This window comes from Balaenoptera ricei, unplaced genomic scaffold (genome assembly GCF_028023285.1).
Source record: "Balaenoptera ricei isolate mBalRic1 unplaced genomic scaffold, mBalRic1.hap2 scaffold_778, whole genome shotgun sequence".
Classification (NCBI taxonomy): Eukaryota; Metazoa; Chordata; class Mammalia; order Artiodactyla; family Balaenopteridae; genus Balaenoptera; species Balaenoptera ricei.
In genome coordinates this window covers 29,865-56,458 of record NW_026777966.1, presented here as the reverse complement: position 1 = coordinate 56,458, position 26,594 = coordinate 29,865, and the positions used below count along the sequence as shown (strand labels likewise).

Genomic DNA, 26,594 nt, shown 5'->3' with positions numbered 1-26,594 from the left:
CCCTGAAACTAACATGACATTGTAAATCAACCATAGTTTCAAAAAAAAAAGAAAAAAAAGAACCATCTCTGCCCTCAAGTGACTTACAGCCTGGGAGGAAGATATATTTGAAAGCAAACAACTAGAACACACTATTGATTCCCCTGGAAGCTGGCTCTGAGGTGAAGTTTAATATGTAAAATGTGTATTGGGAAAGGTCCTTGGAATCAATACATGCCGAAGGGAAGGAGATGATGCAGTACTGGGCAGAGGGAGTTATTGAGCTGAGAGGGAGAGTCTCAGCTGATTGCATAAGAGGCTCTGGCACGAAAATGGTGCATTGGCGTTGACCAGATAGGCTGAAATAGCTTGGCCTTATATGCCACTGGATCCTTCATTGGATGTGGGCCACCCTGACAGAGGAGTGATCTTGAGAAAGGTTATTCTCTGCACCTGAGGGAATCCCTACAGGGCTGACAGCTAAGAGCAGTGTGCCACCAGCCCTCCTAGTACCTGAGACAACAAGTCCTTCCTTGATGGGCTAATTTAGAAGGCTGGACCCTCAAGCCCCTCTCTCAAAAGGTAGGAGTAAGACTACATGACAACAGCTCTCTCCAGTGTAGACATCCCACACAATCCCCTCTCTCCACACTCAGGTCCATTTTTATTTACTCCAAGTGGGGGAAGTGGTTTAAAAAGCTCAGGTTGGTTATTTTTTTCTTTAATTTTTAAAAAATTCTATTGAAATAGAGTTGATTTACAATGTTGTGTTAGTTTCAGGTGTACAGCAAAGTGATTCAGTTATGCATGTATATATCAGGTTGGTTATTTCCTTTGCTTCTGTCTGCTAGCCTAGATCAGCCACACACCCTCCCCTCTATGGCATCTTGTGTCTGTTGAAGGGGGTGAAGTTCCCATTGGAGCATCCTTCTGTGTATAATTAGGTGCAAAATGGTCATTCAGAGGGAGTCCCTGGCTGTGAGACTGAAAGGTTACCTGGGGTCAGTCTGCAAAGTAAGCTGTATATTACAGTAAGAAATCTGCACTTTTGGGTTAATGAGACACAATTAGAAGATTATTCTCCGCAGCACCCATGGGCCAGGTTCACTGGTTTGACCCAGGTAACGGGTGAGAGTGTAGAGCATGCGTGGAAGGAGGACGAGATTGGAAGCATGGAGACAAAATTAAGAGACCAGAAAGCTGTGGAAGAGAGTGGTGATGAGGTCCAGAGCAGAGCAGAGGCAGAACAAGAGCAGGTACGGGGGCTCTCAGGGGGGATTTTGGAGATGAGATTGACAGGATTTGAAGACTGAGTAGGTATAGGAGGTGAGAGTGAAGTTAGACTGAATAAGTTTTTCAACTTGAGCTAATTTGTCTGGGGGGAGGAGGAGTGAAACTCTTTTCTATTACAAAAATGTATTTATTCTAAAAACATGTAAGATATGTTATTAATGAGGTAATATTATATTTTTTTCATGTGTGCATTTGTTTCAAAACAGTTTTTCAGGCATAGAAAATTTGAGTGGACATTAAAACATTCCAAAAAATGAACTCACAGTTGATAATAAGAAAGGCAATCATTTCCTGGGTATTTTCTAGGCATTGGGGCACTCTCCTTAATTCGTCTTATGATACTTCACAACCACACTACTATCCTGTAGATTATTATTATGCCACTTTACAGATGGGAAGAGGAAAACGGTGTATCCAAAATTGGAATGACCATGGTCTGACTTCAAAGCTCATGCTTTCTTCTTATAACCAATTCAAAGCCTTACTCAAGATGGTATCTGTCTTTTCCCGGGCCTATCCCTTGGGCCACTCCAGCTCTGCTGATAATGTGTATTCCCCATTACTGGCAACCAAAGGGTTAAGGGTGAGGTAGCTGATTCTGGAGGCAGTCTACGCCAGTAATTTGTGGTATGGAATGTTGATGTGCTGAGAAAAAAAGATGTTCTAGTTGCCAGGATTTCTTGCATAGAAACAAAACTTCCATTCACATCCTGCTGAATTTTTCAGGACCTAATTAGACGTGGGACCACATATTACAGTTTGTTCGCTCAGTAAGAGCCCAGATGGTTACTGATAAAAGTTAGGAATAGGATTTTCAGCCTTTTTTTTGATCTTAAGAATTACAGATTTGTTCAATGTTAAACTTTGATTTAAGTAGTACCTTTCAAACTCATGTGTCCTCTCTCCAGTTTATCGTATAATATGTTACCTTTGAATAGCACCCTGTGTTTTACCAATAACTCCCTCCCATGGAGTCCCACTTGATCTTCCAATAATGTAAGACTGAGTGACTCAGAGGGCTGAGCTGTCAAATCTCACCCAGCTACTAAGAGTCAGGACCAAGTTTCATACTTGGCACTTCCAATTTCAAGTTCAGTACTTTGAAAAATTCTTTCACCACATTTAGGAATTTTGGTGGCCAAACAGTAACCAAAAGCACATGATGTTAATTTTATTTTTCTCATTTGCTGTATATCAACATATAGAAAAATTATTTTAATTCTATTACTGTTAAAAGTAGAGTTTGAGTGGAGTGAATGAAAGTTTGGGTGTCTTTTTTTTTTTTTTTTTTTGCTTGACCTAGAAAAACAAAACAAAACAGAGAACAGGAAATAGATTCATTTTTTATAGTGCCATGGTACTGATGACATCCAGTTAACCCAAGGATTTGCATAGAGTTTGCATTGTTTTTGTGAAATGTTGTGGAAGGCTATGCTATTGAACTGAGTTATGACCTTAGAATTTGGACTTTGAAATAAAGACAAACAGATAAGTCTTGGTGATATACAAAGGCTGGCCTCTTTTGCCTTAGATTTGCAGACAGGGATTTCTGTGTCATTCCATGATTAAGGGTGCCAAATGTAGCCAGGAACTGTTTCAGCAATCATAGATGTTGTTTTTCCAATTGGGCCAATCTGCCAGACTGGCAGACAGAAAACTAACAGAAATATTAAATATAGACAGCTTCTATAGTTGAATCTTGTTTTTCCCTCTCTCTGCTGGAAGCCACGATAAAATGGTCGCCTGTGTGGAGGTCATTAAAAACATACACAGACACACACACCGCGTTGTGTATTCGTACCGTTAAATTAAGTCTTTGTGGAGTCCATAGCTGGATGCCAAAGCAGTTGTTGCAGATGTACTGGGTGACTGAGGCAGTCGTTCATTCATCATGTTCTACCCAGATTCTCTCTCCTGGCTCCCAGTCACACTGTGAAGGATTCCATTCTTGTTGATCCACACACCTTGGGGAACCATTTCAGGGGAAGCGCCATGCTTGAATTTCCAAATTCACACTCTTGAGGTCTCGTAAATGTGATGGATGTGTGCTTGGAGAACTTGATAAAAGAGTTGGTTTTATTTCCAGGATTTGTTTCCACGCACGGTCCACAAAGATGCATAATTATGTACAATTCTTTTCCTGGCCGCAAATGTAACAGAAGTGGGCTCAGTTAGTCGCTGTGACCACAATTTATGTAGCGCAAAACCCTCCCCTCAGATTCAGAGAAGTGATGATGCAATGATATGGCAACATACATATGTGGCTTCCCCAGATGCTCCTGGGATACAAAAGGGCCTTATGCAGCTTGCGTGGCACCTTGATCTTCCTTTTTAATGAATATCCTACAACTACTTTCTCAGCTTTCTTAGGAAGAAAAGAGTTTTAACAATATGATGTAAAGAGAACTTCTGTTTGGTAGAATTGATCAATATTCCCTTAGGAAAAATATCTTGCAAATAATTTTATCTCATAGGTAGAAAGCATATAGAGAGCAGTGAGAGCGCCATCATACCTGATTAGAAATGACGTTTTCCACCTCCTCTTTCCTTTCCATCAGTAAAACTGGCAAATGAGAGGATGATATATTTGGAAATCTGTCTTCTTTACATAGGGCTTGAGAAATAGTACTAGCCAATATTAAAAGTAGCATTTAATGTACACGTTTTTATAAGGATTGGGAATTAAGACTTTTTTCTCTGTTTAAAGAGTTTGGATTATCTGATCTTTTGATCAAAGTAATGAGTGATTTTCGGGAGCAGTAAACAATGTCGTTTTCCATCTAGAACTCTTTGCTTCTTGCCAGGCTTAGAGATGTGACCCTGAATTGAAAAAAAATCCTCCATTTCCCCTTTGTTATGTCTGAGAGGTGGAGAACAAGAAGAAGGGGTTAGAAAAATTTTATGCCTCAAGCAATTCACACCCCAGAATAAAGAGGATAATCATATGTTGGCAGTGTTTATTAACTAGTTTGGTCCGATTTCTCAACCTAGATTCTTCACTGTTTTATATATATATTATATATATATAATATATATATACACATACACATATATATAAAACACTGTTACATATATATATAGCAATGCACTCCCTATACTCAAAAGGGCATTTGTGGCCTGGTCATCCTACACATGTGGGAAGACACCATTGCAATCCTTCTCTTCAGTGTGGGATATTCCCTTTGCATGGAAGACCCCTTCTGCCCTGCATATAAATGCTTGGTTGGTGGTTTAGAACCATTTGGTATATTTTAGAAATTACTACTATTAATTTTCTATGGAAGTTTAACATATTACCACAGTTTTGTGGCTTAAAACAGCATAAATTTACTGTCTTACAGTTTTGCAGACCAGAAGTCTGACATGGCTCTCACTAGGCTAAAATCAAGGTGTTGGCAGGCCTGGGTTTCTTTCCGGAGGTTTTAGGGGAGCGTCTGTTTCCTTGCCTTCTCCAGCTTCTAGAGGCTGCTGACATTTTTTTGCTTCATGGCTCTCTTCCATTTTCAAAGCCAGCAATAGAGTGTTGGGTCCTTCTCACATTGTGTCACCCCGACCTCAGCTGCCATCATTGCATCTCCTTTTCTGACTTTGACTTTTCTTTTGCCTCCTTCTTCCACTTCTAAAAGTCCCTTGTGATTACATTGGGCCCACCCAGATAATCCAGGATAATCTCAAGGTTAGCAAACTTAATTGCATCTGCAACCTTTATTCTCCCTTGTCATGTAACATGACATATTCATAAGTACTGGGGATTAAGGTGTGGACATCATTGGTGGGGGCATTATTCCGGTTACCGTAACCTCCCCTCATTTTAGATTTACCTAATGAAAGACAAAAGTTGAATTCTTGAACTGGATTAGCAAAAGTTAGCTGATTTTGGCAGAACTGAAAATGGTATTTCTTGGGTAAATACTCAGGAGCCTCATCCCAAGCCTGGGAATCATTGTATAGAGTAGGTATGTATGACTGCATGAGGGCATTCTGCAGAATCATGTTAGAACCAAGACATGTGGTCTCTGGGATTCCCAGAAGACTTAAAAAGGAGTAAGTTGACAGTTACTGGCTACGTATTCTTTGGTTCTAAATGCATTGTCATTATTATTATTTATACAAATGATTATACTGCATGAACACTAGTAATTTACCAGCATGTTTGTCTTTGAAAAGACAACATGGTTCCTGAGAGGATGCTCCGGGCCCCTGGGTTTCTACCTTTGCTCAAGCACCCACCGAGCCTTGCCCGTCTGCGGGAGGAACACTTCCATTAGATTAGACCGTTTTAGAGGGTGTTTCAGACCAGGCAGCTGTCTTGGTCCAGTTGTTGAGATGTGCTTTCAAGTCTCCTGAATTGTGCAATTTCCCCTTTTCTCATTTGAATCTTAAAATTCTAGCTGTGTATTCAGATTTTAGATTTGACCTCTCCCCCTCTGCCCAGCCTGGACTCCTGGACTTGGGTACTGAACTCAGCTCTTTTGGGTTTACCCATTATCTTTGATTGGGCCAGTAATCCCAAATTGGATTTTCAATATTCTTCTGTTTTCTCTATTCTTACCCCTTCTTATACCTTCCTTCACACATTTGGGACCTCTTAAGGCACATAAAACTCTCTGTCGGGTCTCACTGACCTTGCCAGATTCTATCTCAGCCTTTCTAATCTTTCCCTTGCTGATTTCCCTTAACTTTGACCAGACAATGGTAAATGACTCATTAATGTAGAAGATGCTTTAATAAGAGAAGTGAGGCAACTTCCGAAAGAGCACAATACACGTAATTTCTCAGCAGCACTTTATAAGGAATTGGGAGTACAGGGAGTTACTCTCTCATATTTTTATATCTGTAACAGCTAGAGCAGGGCTGTGATAAAGAAGGAAATCTCAATACCGTTAACTGAATAGGGAAATGGTCATGATCAGGAAAGAAGATTTTGGCCACAGAAATTTGAGTCACTGTATTAAAAAATGGCTCCCTTTAAACTGACAGGTTATTATTTTTTTAATAAAAAAACATTTTTTTTTTTTGGCTTTTAGATGGAAACGTTTCTCAGATTTCTAATTACCTAGAAGTAGTTTTCTCCAGGATCTTTTGGAAATGAAATGAAGGATACAGAGAGGAAGAGAAAAGTAGCTGAAAGCCAAAAAAAAAAACTAAGGGGGAGTGTTGTGTTTCTTTGGAATCTTTTTAAAACTGTCAACAGTGTTTGGGGCAGTTTGGGGACACAGAGACACACTCTTAGCAGTAGCTGGAGTTCTGTTGCCTGATCTTGTCCTACCTAAGGGTTAACTTGCAGATATAAACAAGCTCCACTTTCCACTACCCAAGGGATTGACTTCAAAGTTGAGGTTCTCTACACCCTACAATTTGAATTTGCACTACTTTTGGTTCGACTGTGAAATTGTGGTATGCTAGAGCTTAACTCAGCCAGGCTTACTTTTCCTATTTTTCCCTTGCAGCCAGTTTGGCATTAGCTACATCTTAAAACTGGTTTCACACTCCATTGTATCAAAGGTTAGAGGTCAATTTGAAACATGGCAGGAGTGGACAGTAATAGCATTTGGCACGTAGATCCCCCTTTTATACACTGTGAAGCATTTTAGAAACACTAACCTCAGTGGGGTTCTCAGATTAGTTCTGTTTTGAATTAGTCCCTCCAATCTGGGTGGTAAAATGCTAGCAGGGAGTTTAAATGAACTTATTCAAGTTCAGAAACAGAGCGCTTTTCGAAACTGATATTCATATTTAGAATGTAATTCTTCATTGCTTTTCTATCACCCTCCCTATTGACCTTCTCTGGAATCAAATGCATTCTCTGACATTTGTAAATCTTCTATACCTGGAAGGAAATGTCATTTAAGTACAATATTTGTCTATATTCTTCCACTGTTTGGTGGATGGAGATTTTGTTACTGGACAGAGTGCATCAGGAGGGGAAGAAGGGAAAAATCTTGTTCATGATTGTTTATAAAGTTATTGGAATAAAAGGAGCTGCAAAGACTTCCTTGGGAACTAGTCATCGGTGGTCCAGGAGGGGGATTCTGGAGGCTTGGTTTTGGAGGGGGAGCAGTTCATAACTGATGCTGAATATTCACATAATAATTTCTCACTAGGAAACGATGCTGGACAGCCCCTGCCGCCGCCCCCCCGCCGCCCTGCAACTTAGATAGGGGCTCAAGACAATCTGAAAAAAAAAGCTCTAAACTGGTATCTGGCCCTGAAAGTTTCAGCTGGAAGGGAGTGGCTTGGTAAAAGATGCTCTTTTTTTTGGAAGATGAAATGTAAAAAAAGTCTCGACATTCTTTTTGATGCTTACTGGGCAGTAGTGGTGGTATCTCTCCTTCCTGATGGGTTACTCGTTCTGGGAAGAAGACTTCAAACAGTGGGAACTCCTGAGGCAACCATCTATTTTGTGTCTGAATAGTTCTTTTTCAGAGATATGCCCATCCCCAGTGTCACCCTGGATGGCTGCAATCTAGAAGTGCCTCAAGGAACGCTTCTCAAACTGTATCTATTGTGAAGGACCAGGTTTTATTCTTTAATCCCAAAGAAAGAAAAGACACACAAACACAAGTCTGCTGATCAGGCAAATCAATTCACTAAAAAGTTTCTAAATAGTTTCTTTCAATTTTTATACTTCTGCCACTACGGACAGGTAATAACAGTTGGAAGACCAGCATCAGTGCCTGGAACAAACTTTGAATAGCACTGACCTAGGTCTGTTGGTAGAAGGTCATCTTAGTTCTACTCTCTGGACCAGCTAACATCCCTGCTGAGCCATGTGATGGAAACTGATATTCAAAGTCCTCTCAAGTTGCTTTGTGAAGGAATTTTCATAACAATCCTGCATGCCACCTTGCTCACAGACCAAAGTGCCCTGAAATAAAGGCTTGCTTCATTGCATTCCTTTTATTAGGATGTGTTTTCCTGCTCAGAGGATACCCTTTGGATTTCCTGTTTCATCTTGCTTAAAATGTTTGAATTCAAGAATTTAGAGAATTTGGCAAAAGTCCCAAATTCCTTTTGAATTTCTCCCTTGTGACATAAGGACAAATATGCAATTGAGTATCAGAAAGAATAGGGGTACATAGTTCGCCAGGGTAGATATGTTACTCAACATTAATAACAATTCTGGGCTATATTAATTCATGTTCATATATAGGCAATGGGACTTCTGAGCTGAGGGAACAATTGCACAGTTTTAATACAGGAAGCCACTTATCTCCATATACATAGAAACATTACTTAAGAAAGGATGACGATAGCCACAAAACCTGATAATAAATAAACCTGTTGTTAGAGTTTTATTCTGCAAAACCAACTACTACAAAGCTGTGTCTTTCCAATGTGTGTTATTCCTATGTCTTAATTGTACAACTTGAGGAGCTTTTAATTTTTGTTGTAACCTCTTTTTTTCTTTCTACTCAATTTTTATTCCTCCTAGCTCTTTTTGTTGTGAAATTAAGAACTCAGTGATACTCAACAGGGACATACTGGGTCTCTGAGGGATCTTTCTGAAGCCATTTTTGACATTTAGAACAAATTCTATTCTATGATTACTGAGAATTTGACAAAGTCAAACTCTCCCTCATATGTATTTATAGAATAACACGGGAACTGATTGATTGGATTTTCATCACTTGACTAAATATAGCTTCGACTTAAAAACAATGAACATCTACTTGGCAGTTAATCTTATCCTAAGGCAAAATAAAGTTGGTAAACTTGCAAGAATCCAAGGAACAAAAAGGAAAACTTGCTAGTAGACAAAGCGAAAATGTACTAACCTCTCATCTTTTGTTGGAAGGTAGGTTTCAGGTGGCATGTCATAAAATAGCCAATTAATTGAATTAAGGGTCTCTTCACAATATTCAATTAACATTTGGCTACCTCTAAGCACTTTAAGGAAAGAGAAATAAAAAGTATTCAACCTATCAATTTCCAGAAAAATAATCTCTGCCTAAACACAAGACATAAAAATTCACTTTAGGAGTGACTTGTCTGTCATGTTAGGAAACTTATCTGGATGCCCTTAATTCTTTTTGGATGAATACAAAATAATTTTCTACATCTGTGGAAGGTGTAAAATGAGAAAGTCTCATAAAACACCGTTAATAATCAGCCCAATGCCCTGCAGTTATTGGCAGAGTTTGATAAAATGGAGCTTTTTGGTGTTTTTCTCTTCTTTGACTTTTAGAGAGGAGAGGAGCAGAGAAGTCCTTTTGCCTGGCAGAAGAATCAGGGAATGGATCAAGGCAGGGAGGTATCAGATTAAGACTGACCCCACCCATGGTGAGGTCACTTCTATTCATACCTCTCCATGAATCAGAACACCTCACCTTAAAAAAATCCAGGTATAGAAATTAAAGGAGAGAAACCTGTAAACCTCACCCTGTGTTTCTGGAAGCCTTACAACAAAATAAAAGTTTCCATTATCTAGAGTAACTTATTTAGGGAAGAAGCTTATCTAGAGGATATTTCTAGCAATTTTAGTTTCAATAAAACAAGACAAAAAAGAAAGCTAGGGTTCTCAGTTTTTGCATCATGCTTTAAGGGAGTTCCATGGTGGTCAATAGGCTTATTGATTCCCTGAATGATTAAAAGTGCTGACTCTTTCATTAAGTCCCCTTCTCAATATTCCATCCTATTTTTCATCCCAGGACCTGTGCTAGGGTTGTGGGACAATGAAAGCAAGCCCTTTCGCTTCATCTATACCCTATCTGGTGAAGGGAGGTAGACAATTACATACAGCACATAAGAAGAGGTAGGGATATTACAGGAGTACCTAGGAGAGGCATATAATCCTGGGTTTAGAATTTCCAAGATGGCGCCCAGGAGGTGGTGATATCTCCCTTGGAACCAGATCAACAGAATGCAGTTTTTAGCTGGGTATCTGGAAAGATGAATGGAAGTTAACCAGATGAAGACTTCACACTGGAACATACGTGAACAAATAGACATACTGAAAAGGCAGGTTGGGTTCTGGGAACTGGATTGGAGGAAAACAAGGCTGGAGGGAAGCAGAGTATGTCCTAAGTCTATAAAACTAGAAAACTTAATCCTCAATAAAGAACCACTGAAGACTTTTAGGGAGGAACAAGACACAGATTTGTGTTGTGAATAGATTATGTGAATGGCAGGGTGGAAAATCGATATTGCAGCGATATTAGTCCAGAGTTCTCACCAACTGTGCATCTCTGAATCCCATACCTATTTTGACCTGTTTCATGTCAGTGACTTGTGACCAGTAATCTTTCCCAACTTTTCAATAACACACACAAGAAGGAGTGGGAAGAAGAGACAGCAGAGAAGGGAAGGTAAGCAGGCTCAGTCTCTGGTAGAAGGAACTACAGTCGTCCCTTGTATTGGCAGGGGTTTGGTCCCCCCTCCCCCCATATATCAAAATCCACGAATGCTAAAGTCCCTTATATAAAACGGTGTAGTAAATCGACCCTTCCTATCCGCGGGTTCCACAACCTAGAATTCAACCAATCGCAATTGATTCATTGAATGTCGGATGCAGAACCCTCCAATAGGAGGGTCTACTGTACTTTAGCCAGGGTCTATGGCTTCAGGCTCCTCACGCTACATGAGCAACCTGAGTGGGAAATACAGGGATACAGAGTTCATTCACCGTGCCCTTAGAGGTCTAGTCTTCCTCTGAACGTGGATTGTGGCTGTCGCTCTAGGCTGCTGCGACCCAAAGTGTGATCCCCTGGATCCGAAGCATCAGAATCACTTTGGATTTACGGAAATGCAAAATGTATCAATAATACCCTAACCCGGACCTACCAAATCAGAAGCTGCATTTTAGTAAGATTCCCAGGTAATTTTTATGCCGTAAAGTTTGAGAAGCAATACTTTAGAGCAATGTTTTTCAAATTTTTAAACCAAGACGTTCTCACATAGCCAGAAATTCATTTTTCATTGTGGCCTAGAAAACGTGCACGCGTGCACACATGCAGCTGAAGAAACAATTTTCAGGAGGTTAATGCTGTATATTTTATGCTATGCTATCCAAACAAACAAACAAAAACACAAAGTCTCCCCCAAAATCTGCTCAACATCTACTCCTTTGATTTCATAATTCACTAATAGTTTGTGACTTATTTGGTTTGTGCTCCCAAAGAAACCAAAGTAGTATAGCCCTAAAATAGAATATTGGAAGTAGTTTCCCTGTTTGTAGGAAAAATAAATTAAATGGAAAACAGTTTGTCAATTTAAAGATTTTTTTTCTATACATTTCTTTTTAAAGAGCTGGCTTTTGCCAGTAAACATAAAGAATAAAGGAAGAGGAAACAAATATTTATGGGAAAAAAATTAGTAGAGCCATGTTTAGTTTAATAACTTAAAACATTAGTGATGTGTTTTTGGTTGAAATTTTATGTATCATAAAATTATTGTTTCTTGCTGTGACATTTTTCTGGTTATGAAAAAGATTTGGCCACGTGATATCATTCTGTGTATTAATATTTAATACCATCTGATTACAGTTGAGAGTCATTGTTCTGGAAGAGTATTTCTCAAACTATTTTTGATTATGGTGTGGATTGGCAGAGCAAAAGACCCCACAGCCCACTTATTCTATCCATTCCCACTCTACAGAGGGAAGAGAATATAGTAATAAGAGGGAATGTGTCACTGTATAAGCAAATTTTTGTGGTTTGCCTTAGCAGAGTGGTAGAGATGACTCGTCTTTGAATCACAATGTATACATGACTTAAAGTCTGGTGATTGAAAAATTATGGTCCTCAAATACCGTTGATGGAAGCATATATCACTCTACACTCTGGGGTTAACCAAATGATCCACAACAAAGTCCAATGTAAATGAAGAAGCTAAGCCAAAAGTAATTCGTAAGTACACGGCATTTGGAAACCATGACCAAGTTAAGACCACATCGATAACCAAGTATGCTTCCTGAAAACTGCAGGCACTCCACAAGTTGTGCTCAATTAGACTTACACAACCTTGCCTGCATTACATGGCAGTGTAGGACCCTGAATTAGAGTCATCTAATTATGAGTTTAGTAGAGTAAACCCTACTAAAGCAAGAGCTTAATTTTGTAAATACATCATTTCAATAACTTTAACTCATTCATTTAGTAGGTGGCCAACAAGTAATCTTTGAATGTATGTAATGACAGTATATGAATTATGCATCTTTCAGCTGTAAGAACCAAAGAAAGAATGTGCATTATCAATGAGGCCCAATGTGGATTATAATCCAGATTTTCAGAACTACCACTAGAGAATCATTCATTATCAAGGCCCCAATGAGCTATCTAGTGACAACTCTGCAATTTCATGGCTTTTTATGGTCTTTTTGTTGTTGTTTTTTAAATTTTATTTTCTGTTTTTCAGAGAATACAGGAAAACCCACTGAGATTTGCCTGGGAACTAAACCTGAGTAATTCCACATATTTCCACACTCTTCACCTTGTCTAGGCCAGGGACTGCTAAAAGGTTTCATCTCACGAGCGAAGTCTGATTGATTTGTAATGGATGTCTGAGGGGTTGTGCTGAAGCCAGAAAGGGGTATCTTGTTTGATTAAGGATGTTGGCCGTGGGCATGGGACAGCGGAAGGGCAGCTGCATGCCTTGTCTTGCCCTTTCTGCTCCAGACTTTCTTTTCCTAAACTCTGAGGCAGGACATGGGTCCTCTGTCACTTTGTTGAGGTCTGCTTCTGGAATATTATTGATTAATTAAACTTTGACTTCCTCCTCACCGTGTCCAGATTCAGCTAAGGTTGCCAGATAAAAGACAGGATGCTCAGATAAATCTGAATGTCAGGTAAACAACAAATACATTTTGGGATAAGTATGTCCCAAATACTGCAAAGGACATACTTATGCAAAAGACATTGTTTATCTGAAATTCAAATTTAATTGGTTACCCTGTAGTTTTATTTGCTAAGTCTGGCACCTTAAATTCAGCAGTTAGGGTACTTGACAGTGTCTGAGTATCTGAATTTATATGTTACTTACCTTCAACTTCTTCAGGGTATGCCAACTCACTTAGCACCAGAATAGTTTGGTGTATCCCAGAGTGACCCAAGGTAAATATGCAAACTAATCCTGAATTACAAAAGTTTGATAAATCCTAGGAATGTGGCAAAGGAGAGTGGGGGAGAGATTTAAAGGATTAGGGGTCAGTGGAATGTAGAGTCAGGAATGTTCAATATTGTAGGCTGGGATTAAGCTGTTTGGAGGAGGCTGAGGTGGGTGAAACCAGTTGGCTTAGAGGTGACTGTCAGGGTGGGATTTAAAAGGAGAAAAGCAGTGCAGCATTGTGTTTGATTCTTTCAAAGCTGCAACTACTTCCACATTAGGAGTTTCTGGAAAAGGGGGAGGGAGCAAGAAGAGGCATTTCTTAAGACTCAGGCTGGCACTTGGCTTGGAATGGAGATTATAATTCTATGTGTGATTCTGAAATATGGCGGCGATAATCTTTGGAGTCCTGCCAAAGCATTCCAAAAAATATTCTTAACACTTTAGAGAAGAGGGATGGGGAGAAAACATTTAAACACAGAATGCTCGGAGAGATTCTTTGTACTCTCTTCTCTCTCTCTTTTTTTTTCTTTCTATCTCATCTTCACTCTATCAGTTTTCTGGGAGTAAAACCTAATTGTTGGTGTTTGTGCCAAATGAATTATGTGTATGTGTACGTGTATGCATGTATGAATATAGTTTAATTTAAAACCATGATCGCTTTTGATTATAATTCAGAAGCATCCTAAGCTTTTAATGCAAAACAACAGAAAAACTGGGAACCAGAGTTTAGCCAAAGATTAAATTTGTGACCAGCCATGGGAAGATTTACAGTTAAGCACTACTATTAAGACTAATTTCCCCAGTGGTTTCACTAGATTTTCTGCGTGCTGAAGAGTTACACTGGAGTATGTCAGATCTTAGTCATCTTGGTAAATTGCACGAAATCAACAAGGTATGTGATGACTGTAGATTGGAACAGTGATTGAGTTCTGTATTATGTATCTGAATTTGCAATTAATGTTTGACTTTAAGGCTTCTTAGGAAATCTAACACAGATCTTTCTTTTGTCTTATTGGTTTGTTTTATTAAGCACTTGAAATAACCTGCAGAGTGCCCAAGGAGTGCAAAGGAAATGGGGGTTAAGGATATTCATCTGATCACTTTCACATCAAGTCTAGATATTCAGCAGTTTAGGAGGAAATGCACCTACCAGCCCCCAAATGAAGCTGCTGGTAAACTGGCTATCTTACCTTGCCTTCTAAGAACTCTCTACCCTCTTCTCTTTTTCCCTCTTCTCTCTCTCTTTATCTCTCTCTCTATAATGGTTTCGCACTATGTAATGGTCATTTTTGCATTACTTACTGCAGGGTCCCCAGGAAGGTGGAGGCAGAGGAAACAGATTATGTGCCAGGGAGCTGGATTTCCTCTAAAGCCTTTTCCATCGAATGAAGCTTCCTCCTTTCACAGGTTTATAAACAGCCCTTCCTGTGATTTTGCAGCACAGAATATGGTGAGTCCTCCTGCCAGCTCAGTGCAGGCAGGTGCTCAGCGTCTGCTGCAGTGAGCTAGTGCCTCTGCAAGCTGCGTGTTTGCGATCATACTGGCATTCTTTCATCCTCCAGGGAACCAGGAAGCTCACTGTAACATACAACGCTCCCCACTTGGTCGTGCAGGTAGCAAGAATATCACATTAATGTGACATGCTGATGCTCTGCTTCTGCTTTGCTATTTTTTTTCCCTGATAAGCTTATCACAGTGATATCAAAAGCAGCAGGAAGCCCAGCCTAGGTGGTACATTACTGCTTTGTGGCCAAGAGGTCCTGGAGGATAGAGCAGAGAGTTTTTCTTTTCCCTGAGGAGTGAGGGCAAGTCCCCTTTTCTTCACATGATTTCCTTTTTCCATATAACTGTTGAATTTCTGGCATGGTAGGAAAAGCATAGTGATAGAAGTCTTTCTGGATGAAGAAACTTGCTAAGCCCATGCAGATACATATATAATGGAAAGTGTTAGCCGTCAGTCCTTATTCTAAAGGTAAAAACAAATATTGGGGAAATCATCCCATATGCATGATTACTAAATTCTGGATTGTACAACTACTGAATGTGGCATGAAATTTAGGTCAGTGGAGAGCAGAGCAAATGTTCTACCTGAATAATTATGAATTTGATTTGTAAATTACATTAATGAGTTTTCACAAATGGCAGATTTGGTGATATCAAAATTAACCCTGTCTCATATTTCTTCATGATTGTATCCCAATCTAAGTGTATGCCAGATGCACCTCATTTCATATGCTTTATACAATAGAAAACTGTGTACGTTGAATTTTAATAAAGCAAACTACATTTTAACTCTGTGATGGTGAGACAGATGTGTGAAGATTGATATTAATTTAATGATTACTATGTGCCAGGCACAATGCTTAGTTCTTTATATGAATTTTCTAATTCGAATCCTTACAACAACTCCACGATTTAGGTACTATAATAATTCCCATTTGATACATGTAGAAACTGGCCCAGAAAGGTCGAATAACTTATCATAAGTACCTAGTGATGAAGTTCAGATTTCAACTCAGACAGTCTGATATTCCTGGGCCCAGGCTATAACGGTGAAAAGTGATCCTACATAGTTGTCACATAGGTAAACCTCAGGCTTGCTATGGTTCAGACTGGATAGTTGTTCCAACGAGATAGTTCCAACTAGATATTCCATTTTAGGGAATTGGGATCTCATTCTACCCTCATTGCCAAATCTCCCCTGTAAGACTTTGGGACTACCCTGGCACTCCAGTGATTAAGACTTCGCCTTCCAATGCAGGGGTTGTGGGAGCTGGTCAGGGAGCTAAGGTCCCACATGCCTCGTGGTCAAAAAACCAAAACATAAAAAAAAAAAAGAAAAAAGAAAAAAGAAGCAATATTGTAACAAATTCAATAAAGCCTTTAAAAATGGTCCACATCAAAAAAAAATCTTAAAAAAAAAAGACTAACATCCATTTGGTCAGGCTTTTGTTACTCATCTCTGTATTTTGGACTGCAGTTAGCTTGGACACAGGAGGCAAGGCATTCGGTAGCTTTGCTGAATAAATGAGTAGGGTCTTGATAAACGTAAATGAATTTTGTAGTGTTGTGTTTGTATTTTGCCAAATGTAAAGAGGTTAAAGTAACATTACTGTAGTTATCAATAGTATTCTCTCTGGAGTCTTTATCCTGCCATAGTAGCAGAAAAAATATCTTAGTCAATTTAGGTTTTCCCGTGCTTTTCTCATACACTGCAGCTATACTGGGGGTGAGTTGAAGGCCCTAACCAGCTAAAATAGAACTGGGGGACAATGCCCAGATTCTCCTTTCAGGACTGAGGCATCCATTCTCCCAGCTACCAAGAGTGTTGTCTCTTGACAGCTCACAGCTGCTTTCCACCCTGGGACTTTCCCATGGTTGTTACCTTGGGGACCTCCTTTCAGCCATATTAACTGATATTTTATAGATATTTATGAGTGTTTATTTCTGTCCCCCATCTTTTACCCTTTCTCTATTCCAACCATCTAAACCTTCTTCATTCATTGCCTCAGGGGAGGGCAGCAGTCAGACCAAAAGCAAAAGTGGTGAAGACCACCCACCCTCTTTCCACATTGAAAGACCACACCCCAAAGGGAGTAAAAAGGCTTCTGATTTTAGTTAGGAGGCTAGTTAGTCCTTATGATGAGGATCTACCCACTTCTCTCTTCTCATCATGTCTCCTCTGCTCCCTTCTCTCCCCTTCTCCAGGGGAGAAGAGTGTTGGTTGAAGAATTCACTTCTCAAGCCCTCACAATGACTAATATGATTTTTCAAAGATGTAATCTCACTACATCTAGCACCTTATTGTAGTTGAAATCTCTTTGCCCTCCACAATTCCGTTAAAGCATCATCAATCTCTTCTTTTTTTTAAAATCTAGGATTTTAAAAAAATACACTGTTCTGCTCATGGGGTGTTAATAATTATTTGTTGTTATTTTTCTTCTTATTGAACTTGTTGACTATAGCCAGGACACAAAATAATAAAATGCCTATCAAGTATAAAACTGACATTAGATTTTTGAAACTCATTGTTGACCATATCAGCCACACTGATAAGAATATGCAGTCCTCTCCTCACAGCTGCTTGACTTAGGTTTCTCTTATATTTTGAAACGTATAAACATCTTTCTTAGTATCCACAAGAATCTATTTATAATGTTTACACACTTCGATGATTCACTGTAGTCACCACTTGTAAGTAAATATCTCACTTCCTGGATAGATAATGAGAAATCATGAATGAAGCTGGTACTATGAATGAAAGGGTTACCAAGGAGAGGAGGCAAACCGTACACCTTCTTTCCTTTCATTGGTCCCTGAGATGAGTAAACAAACTGCCCAGGGGATTTGAGGGAACAACCTTTCGGCTTTATCACGAAAAGGGAATACTTGATCAACAGAATTAAGGTGTTCAACCATGGTGATTGTTAAGGAAGTGCATGTAAAACTAACAACAATGTACCATGTCATGACTCTTAAACTGTCAAAGATGAATACAGTAATTTCTGTGGGTTCAGGAAATGGACACCTTTTGCTCAGCTAGTAGGACTGTAAGTTGGTCTTCTCTTTCAGAAGAGTAGTTTGTAATTTGGGACACAAAGCCTCCAAATACTTGTTTTCCCTTTGATTTAGTAAATTCATATTCAGGAATTTATCCTAAGAAAATTATCAGAGATGAGGCAAAGAGTTATGTACAAGGATGCTTATTGAATATTTATTTATAACACTGGAAAATTAGAACCAACTCAATGTGTGGCAATACTTAACAGATGGTTAAATATTGTCATGATTATGCTATGAGATAATATGTATCAATTCAAATTTTTGAGCAACATTTAATGACACAGAAGAAGCTATGACATTACATTAAGTGAAAAGTACCATATTTAGGATAATCCAAATTTTGTAAGTAAGGAATAACTATTTTGGGTATAAAAAGATTCCAGAAGGAACCAGCTCTGCCAACACCTTGATCTTGGACTTCTAGCTTTTAGAACTAGGGGAGAATAAATTTCTGTGGTTTAAGGAAAAAAAAATTCCAGGAGGAAAATGAACCAAACTGTGAACAATGATGTAGTAGAGTTAAAAGGAGTTTTAATTTTTTCTTTGCAATTTCTATACTTTCAAAAATCTCCAGATCAGCTATGTATTACTTATAATTATGAAGGAACAATAGAAGTATTCTCATACAAGTGATATTTGTCTTCGGTGATGACATTAGTGCCTTCACAGGGAGAGGAAGAAAGCACTCCATATGTACACAGTGTCATTCAATGATAGACATATCTGAGGATCACTTCCACAAAGTGCCCCACCAGTCTCTGTCCTGCTCTCAAAGTCCCAGTTCTGGGTTTCTTTGGCATGCATGTACTGTGAGTACAGCATTAAAAGCTCAATCTCTTCCTTTGTAAGGTGACAATGGGAATTGATCTTTTGTTATTCCTTGAGGATTACTTGCTAAAATGCTTCATTCATAACTATGCATGATTTGGAAACTTCCTTCTCTTCAGAAACAGCAAACATGTTAAACTGTAAGCAAAGCACAGAATTTTGCAGACCATAGTCTTTCTCAACTGCTGTGGCATGAATTTAGACTTACACTCACGGGGATATTTTTGAAAAAGGAATTTGAGCATCATGGAGTGGAGAGAGGAAAACGACCACTTGCATAGAAACAATAACATAAAGTTCCTGATTTCTGTGTCTACTGAATTAGAAAAAGAATTATTAGTTACTGTTAATGGAAACTCATGCAGTTATGAATACAATGCAAGGTTGCAATGTTTAGTATTTCTCCAAGGAAATTGTTTTCTTTATCCCTTGTTAATTTTTTAAATTGAAATATAGTTGATTTACTATATTATATTCAGGTGTACAAAAGAGTGATTCAATATTTTTATAGATTATATGCCATTTAAAGTTATTACAGGGACTTCCCTGGTGGTCCAGTGAATCCGTGCTTCCACTGCAGAATGCACAGGTTTGATCCCTGGTCAGGGAACTAAGATCCCGCATGCCACGTGGTGTAGCCAAAATAAATAAATAAATAAAGTTATTATAAAATAATGGCTATATTTCCTTGTGCTGTACAATATATGCTTGTTGCCTATTTCTTTTATACATAGTATTATGTACCTCTTAATCCCTTACCCCATCTCACCTCTCTCCCCTTCCCTCTCCCCACTGGTAACCAGTAGTTTGTTTTCTGCATCTGTGAGTCAGTTTCTATTTTGTTATATTCCTTCATTTGTTTTAATCAGGTTGTTGGTTTGTTTGATATTGAATTGTATGAGCTGTTCATATATTTTGGATACTAACCCCTTATTGGTCATATCATTTGCAAATATTTTCTCCCATTCAGTAGGTTGTCTTTTCATTTTGTAGATGGTTTCCTTTGCTGTGCAAAAGCTTTTAAGTTCAATTAGATCTCATTTGTTTATTTTTGTTTTTGTTTCTTTGGCCTTAGGAGACTGATCCAAAAAAATATTGCTGCAGTTTATGTCAAAGAGTGTTCTGCCTATGTTCTCTTCTAGGAGTTTTATGGTTTCAGGTCTTACATTTAGGTCTTTAATCCATTTGGAGTTGATTTTTATATATGGTGTGAGGAAATATTCTAATCTTATTCTTTTACATGTAGCTGTCCAGTTTTCCTAGCAATACTTATTGAAAAGACAGTCTTTTTTCCACTGTATATTTTTGCTTCTTTTGTCATAGGTTAACTGACCATGGGTTTATTTCTGGGCTCTCTATTCTGTTCCATTGACATATGTGTCTACTTTTGTGCCAGTACCATCCTGTTTTGATTACTGTAGCTTTGTAGTCTGCAGTCAAGGAGTGTGATATCTCTAGCTTTATTCTTTTTTCTTGATTGCTTTGACAATTGGGGTCTTTCGTGGTTCAATAACAATTTTAAGATTATTTATTCTAGTTTTGTGAAAAACATCATGGGCATTTTGATGGGGATTGCATTAAACCTGTAGATTGCTTTGGGTAATATGGATAATTTAACAATATTAATTCTTCCAATCCAAGAGCATGGGATATTTTTCCATTTCTTTGTATCATCTTCAATTTCTTTCATCAGTGTTTTATAGTTTTCAGAGGATATAGATCTTTTATCTCCCTGGTTAAGTTTATCCCTAGGTATTTTATTCTTTTTGATGTGATTTTAAATGGGATTGTTTTTTGCTTTTTGGTAGTTCATTTTTAGCATATAGAAAAGCAACAGATTTCTGTATATTAATTTTGTATTGTGCAATTGTGCTAAATTCATTTATTAGTTCTAAAGCTTTTTGGTGGAGAATCGTTGGTTTTCTATATATAGTATCATGTCATCTGCAAATAGTCACAATTTTACTTCTTCCCTTCCAATTTGGATGCATTTTATTTCTTTTCCTTCTCTGTTTTCTGTGATTAGGACTTCCAATACTATATTAAATAATGGTAAGACTGGGCATCTCGTTTTGTTCTTGAATTTAGAGAAAAGGCTTTCAGCTTTCCACCATTTAGTATGATATTAGCTGTGGGATTATCATAAATGACCTTTATTATGTTGACATATCTTCCCTCCATACCAACTTTGATGAGGGATTTTATTGTGAAAGGATGTTGAATTTTGTCAAATGCTTTTTCTGCATCTATTGAGAAGATCATGTAATTTTTATCCTTCCTTTTGTTAATGTGGTATATCACATTGATTGATTTGTGAATATTGAACCATCCTTGCATCCATGGAATACATCCTACTTGATCATAGTGTATGATCCTTTTCATATATTGTTGGATTAGGTTTGCTAATATTCAGTTGATTTTTCTGCCTATATTCATCAAATATATTGGCCTGTAATTCTTTTCCTTTGTAGTGTCTTTGTCTTGTTTTGGTTTCAGGGTAATGTTGGACTCAAAGAATGAATTTAGGAGTGTTCTGTCCTCTTTAGTTTTTTGGAATAGTTTTAGAAGGATGGATATTGCCTCTTCTTTATATGTTTAGTAGAATTCCCCTGTGATGCTGTCTGGTCCTGAACTTTTGTTTGCTGGGAGTTTTTTCAATTACAAATTGAATTTCAGTACTGTGATCAGTCTATTCAGATTGTCTGTTTCTCCCTGATTTGGTCTTGCCAGATTTTATGTTTCTAGAAATTTGTCCATTTCTTCTAGGTTGACCAATTTGTTGGCATATAATTGTTCATCGTATTTTCTGACAATTGTTTTCATGTGTCTGTGGTATTGTTTTTATTTCTACTCTTTCATTTTTTAATTTGTTTATTTGGTCTTCCCTCTTTTCTTCTTGGTGAGCTTGACTAAAAGTTTATCTTTTCAAAAAAACCAGCTCTTGGTTTTACTGACCTTTTCTACTGTTTTTTTTTTTTTTTTGGTCTCTATTTTATTTATTTCCTCTCTGATATTTATTATTTCCTCCCTTCTGCTGACTTTGGGCTTTGTTTGTTCTTCTTTTTCTAATTCCTTTAGATGGTAGGTTAGGTTGTTTATTTGAGTTCTTTCGTATTTATTGAGGAAGGCCTGTATCACTGTAAACTTCCTTCTGTTTTTGCTGCATTCCATAGATTTTGGTAAGCTGTGTTTCCATTTTCATTTGTCTTGAAGTATTTTCTGATTTCCTCATTGACCTATTTTTTTCTTTTTTAGTAGCATGTTTAGTCCCCATGTGTTTGTCCTTTTCCCATTTTTCTTTCTGTGATTGAGTTCTAGTTTCATACCATTGTGGTCAGAAAAAATGCTTGATATAATTTCTATTCTCTTAAATTTGTTGAGACTTGTTGCCTAGCATGTGGTCTATCCTTGAGAACATTCCATGCACACTTGAAAAGAATGTGTATTCTGCTGTTTTTGGATGGAATGTCCTATAGATATCTACTAAGTCCAACTGGTTTATTTTGTCATTTAAGACCACTGTTGCCTTATTGATTTTCTGTCTAGAGGATCTGTCCATTGATGTAAGTGGGGTGTTAAAGTCCCCTACTATTATCGTATTATTATCAATTTCTCCACTTATGTCTGTTAATATTTGCTTTATATATTTATGTGTATCCCCCTTTAATTTTGATTTACTCCTTCCAAGATTTCTCCTGGCACAAGTTTTGCAAAGTATCTTACAGAAAATAAATGAGACAAATAAAATGCTATAAAATCACCATATGTTTTCTAGGAATAGAGGAATGAATGTTTTTTCCTTTCATTTTTCCCTCTGTTCCTCCATCCTTCCCTTCCTCTCTTGCTCTCATTTACACTCCTGTTCTCACTCTTTCACCCTCTTGCTCTCTCTTTCTTTGCTTCCTGATTTAGGTTGTTACATAAAGTCTGATCCTACTTGGCCCTTTTGAGGTAAGAATATATAAAATCTTAGTTTTAAAAACAGTATTTTAGGGGCTTCCCTGGTGGCGCAGTGGTTGAGAATCTGCCTGCCAATGCAGGAGACACGGGTTCGACCCCTAGTCTGGGAGGATCCCACATGCTGCGGAGCAAGTAGGCCCGTGAGCCACAATTACTGAGCCTGGGCGTCTGGAGCCTGTGCTCCGCAACAAGAGAGGCCGCGATAATGAGAGGCCCGCGCACCACGATGAAGAGTGGCCCCCACTTGCCGCAACTAGAGAAAGCCCTCGCACAGAAACGAAGACCCAACACAGCCATAAGTAAGTAAATAAATAAATAAATAAAAATTAAAAAATAAACAGTATTTTAACATGCATAAGCCATAACTGCTGTAATAGGAACATGTTCTCCTGTGTAAGATGGCATCACCTTTTAGGATTTAACTTGTGATATGTAACTTTGCTTGGACAAGGATACTCATAAAAAGAGTGCCTTTCTTAATTTTCAGATTTGGAGATGCCTTGTGGCCATTTTTAAATGGTTTACTCACTGTGGATTCAAAACTAGGGAAAGTCTTATTTCTTGTTTCTTTCAATAATTTTAGCAAACATCTGCTAAGAGCTCCCAGGGGTATATTTTGCACAGAACTGAAAAATGACTGCTGGTAATGCTAAGAGCCTGCTACTTTCAGAATATGTAACCCAGCTAATATGCATTACAATTTAATAAATCCATGAATGGATATTACATGGAGATTGTAGACCAGCTGTTCCCTGCTAAAACAAGCCAGAGGAACAGGGGTTGTAGCTAGAGGGATTCAGGTTCAATATAAGGAAGTTGAAGAAGTTGCTGGTGAGATTTTTGAGTGCACTATGAAGATCCTTACTCAGAAGGTTGAATGTTGTCACTGCTGGCCTGTGATTTCCAAGTCTTGCAAGTTAAAAAAAGAACAAAAATATCTATTTGTATTTTAAACTTAGATGAAAATTGTTGTATTTACTGAAACAAGTTCTCAAGCAGTACTGAAAATAAGGAGGAAAATCTCCTTTCAAAATTTCTAGAGTTAAAATAGAACCTGTTCACCCTCTCTGTCTCTGTCTTAACATAGCAAAAACTGAATCCCTGAAGATTGTAGAAGTGATTTCAGGCCTTGTACCAATCCTCTACCATCACAATTTTCTCACTGGACTTTTCAATAAATTCCCTGTCCGTTACACTGACAACCAGAGTCAGACCTGGAGTAAGACTGAAGCAACAAGGTTCCTTCAATTTAGACAGTAATCTTCTGATGTCGAATGCTTTCTTGTTTAGTGTCTCATTTAATCTTCCCAACAATCCTACAAAACAGGCATAGTTGTCTCCATTTCCTGATAAGAAAAGTGAGAATCATGGGAGGACCTGTGCAAAATTACCTGCTTTGTAAGTGGCAAAGCCAGGGGTAAAACCAGTTTTAAATCCTAGCTAAGGGCTCTTTATCATATCTCAGTAATTTTGATGTACTCATTATTTTTTTTTTCCAGGGCGCTCCACCTTCTAACAATGTGGCTGATTTGTTTGGAATGAGCCTCCATATACACCCTTCTAAGAAACTGAAACAAGTTCTCAAGCAGTACTGAAAATAAGGAGGAAAATTTCTTTTCAAAATTTCTAGAGTTAAAATAAAACCTGTTCACCCTCTTTGTCTCTGTCTTAACATAGCAAAAAGTGAATCCCTGCAGATTGTAGAAGTGATTTCAGGCCTTGTACCAAGCCTCTACCATCACAATTTTCTCACTGGACTTTTCAATAAATTCCCTGTCCGTTACACTGACAACCAGAGTCAGACCTGGAGTAAGACTGAAGCAACAAGGTTCCTTCAGTTTCAAAGAAAGGACTCAGACTGGAGCTTTCCAGAAAGCACCCTTGATGCAGAACATTCCTACTTATCCATTCACTATAAGCATTGACAGTCTGGCTTTTCCACTCATCAGTTGTGTGGCAAGTTATTTAATATCTGTATGTCTCGGTTTCCTCATCAGTATAAATGTAAATAATAATAGTACCTACCTCAAAGGGCTGTTGTGAAGGAAAACTAATTTAACACCTAATTTGCCTGGAGCAAACTGTGCTTGGAACAAAATATGTGGAGTGGAAACGTTGGCTAATATCACAAATTTGCCATCAACTCTAGATGCCAAACTTGGCTTCCAAACATGTGACAAGATAGCTAAATAATTTTATAAAAATCATCTATAAATATACCTCTTTTTAAGGTACTGGAAGAATGCAGGGATGAATAAAAAGTAATATCCAAGAGGTTTGTCATTCAGTGGAGGAGATATAGAATATATGTACATTTCTATAGTCCAAGGCACAATAAATAATGTAAGACCAGAGCACAAAGGAAGCAGACATTCTTAATAGCTGGAAGAATCTGATAAGATTTGTAGGCGTGGTGAAACTTTGAATATCTTACTTGCCTGGAGTCTTCACAGTACCTGACTCAGTGGCAGCTGCATAGCAGGTGCTCAGTGGATATATAAGGAGTGACTGAGTGTGGCAGGTAGAGGTCAGAGGTTTGGGGAAAGCTTCTTTGGAGGGGAAAGAGTATAAACCAAACACGGAGGCATGGAAAGGATCCAGTTAGGAAGTCCATGACTGGTGGATTCATACATTGGGGGTCAGCGATGAAGCAATCATCAACATAGATTTAGTTTTAGATATTGGACAGTCTTGAATGACATTCTAGAGATTTAAATTATATGTGATACCAATGGAGACAAACAGAACATCAGATAGTTCCAAGAAGGATCTGGTGTGATTAGATATGAACTATAGGAACATGCCTTTTATGATTTTGAGGAATGTTAGGACAGTGATCTTATTAACTATATTAACAAGACCACAGCCACTCCTCTCATAAGGTTGCCCATGTTGTGAGTTAAAAGTTATTAGTTGAAATTTTTGTCCTCAACACCTAAGGACTCTAGTAAGATGGGCTTAGCAAGTGGCATGTAGACAAGAAAGAGCGTCTTTGCTATCCCTAAGCCTAGATCGTAACCTGGGGGCTGTGCTCCTGCTGTCTTCGAGAAAGGACAGAAACTTTTGAGATTAGTGGACTGAAATATATATGAAAGAGAATTGATGAGTAAGGCAACTAGATGACTCAACCTCCCCCATGTGGGAGAAGTCCCGGGCTACTTTGCCATTCCTGGTCCATAAAAGGAGAAAGCAAAAGAATGAGCCATGCCAATGTGTGTGATCATTAATCCACAGCGACCCTGCTCATTAGTAAACGCAGCCCAGGCACATGCCTGAAATCTGACTCATTAAATGAGTGTTCTTCCTCCTGGAGAGAAGAAAAGAAGGTTCAGGGGAAAGTAGGTGTTTGTCTTTTCAGAATCCTACCTGGAATATGACTTAAAGAGAACTGTTAGAGACAGAGAGAATTTGAGCAAGGTCAGTGTCGTGAGGAAAGAGAGTTTGATTTCAAAGACTTCGAAGAATCTGATCCGATGTTGGGTTGAGAGATACAGAGGCATTGAAGATGATTATCATTTTGCCATCTCTTGTGACTGGGAGGATGGCGTTGCTGCCATTAACTGAAATAAGCAATGAAGAGGCCAGGATGATTTCTCTTCTATTGCAGTTTTCCTGTAGCTTAAAACAAAACATATCAGCTTGTACCCGGAGACTACCTTAAGGCTGAGAAGAGCTATAAGTTAATTAACAAGTAATATTACAGTGTTAGGAGAAAGGAAAGGATGAAATTACCTTTTTTTCCTTTTTCTAGAGAATAAGGAATAGCAAAGTAGAATTCTTCAGGAGGCAGATAGACTCAGTGTCCTGAAACAAATGGCTGCTTGTTTGACATCCTTTTTGTGTCTCAGAGGATCTCAAGAAACATCTAAGAGGTGCTGAAAGCTTTTAGAAGGATTATGTAAAAAAATTTGTGAAAGAAGGCAGTC

At 38.3% G+C, this 26,594-nt stretch overlaps 1 long non-coding RNA gene across 1 annotated transcript; it reads left to right on the top strand.

Annotated features, from left to right (window-relative positions):
- Positions 1-405: 405 nt before the first annotated feature.
- Positions 406-24,324, top strand: LOC132358950 (uncharacterized). The gene is made up of 4 exons (XR_009500636.1): positions 406-561; positions 22,621-22,659; positions 22,749-22,967; positions 24,168-24,324. It is a non-coding gene; the product is annotated as an uncharacterized LOC132358950 (long non-coding RNA).
- The last annotated feature ends 2,270 nt before the right edge of the window (positions 24,325-26,594 follow it).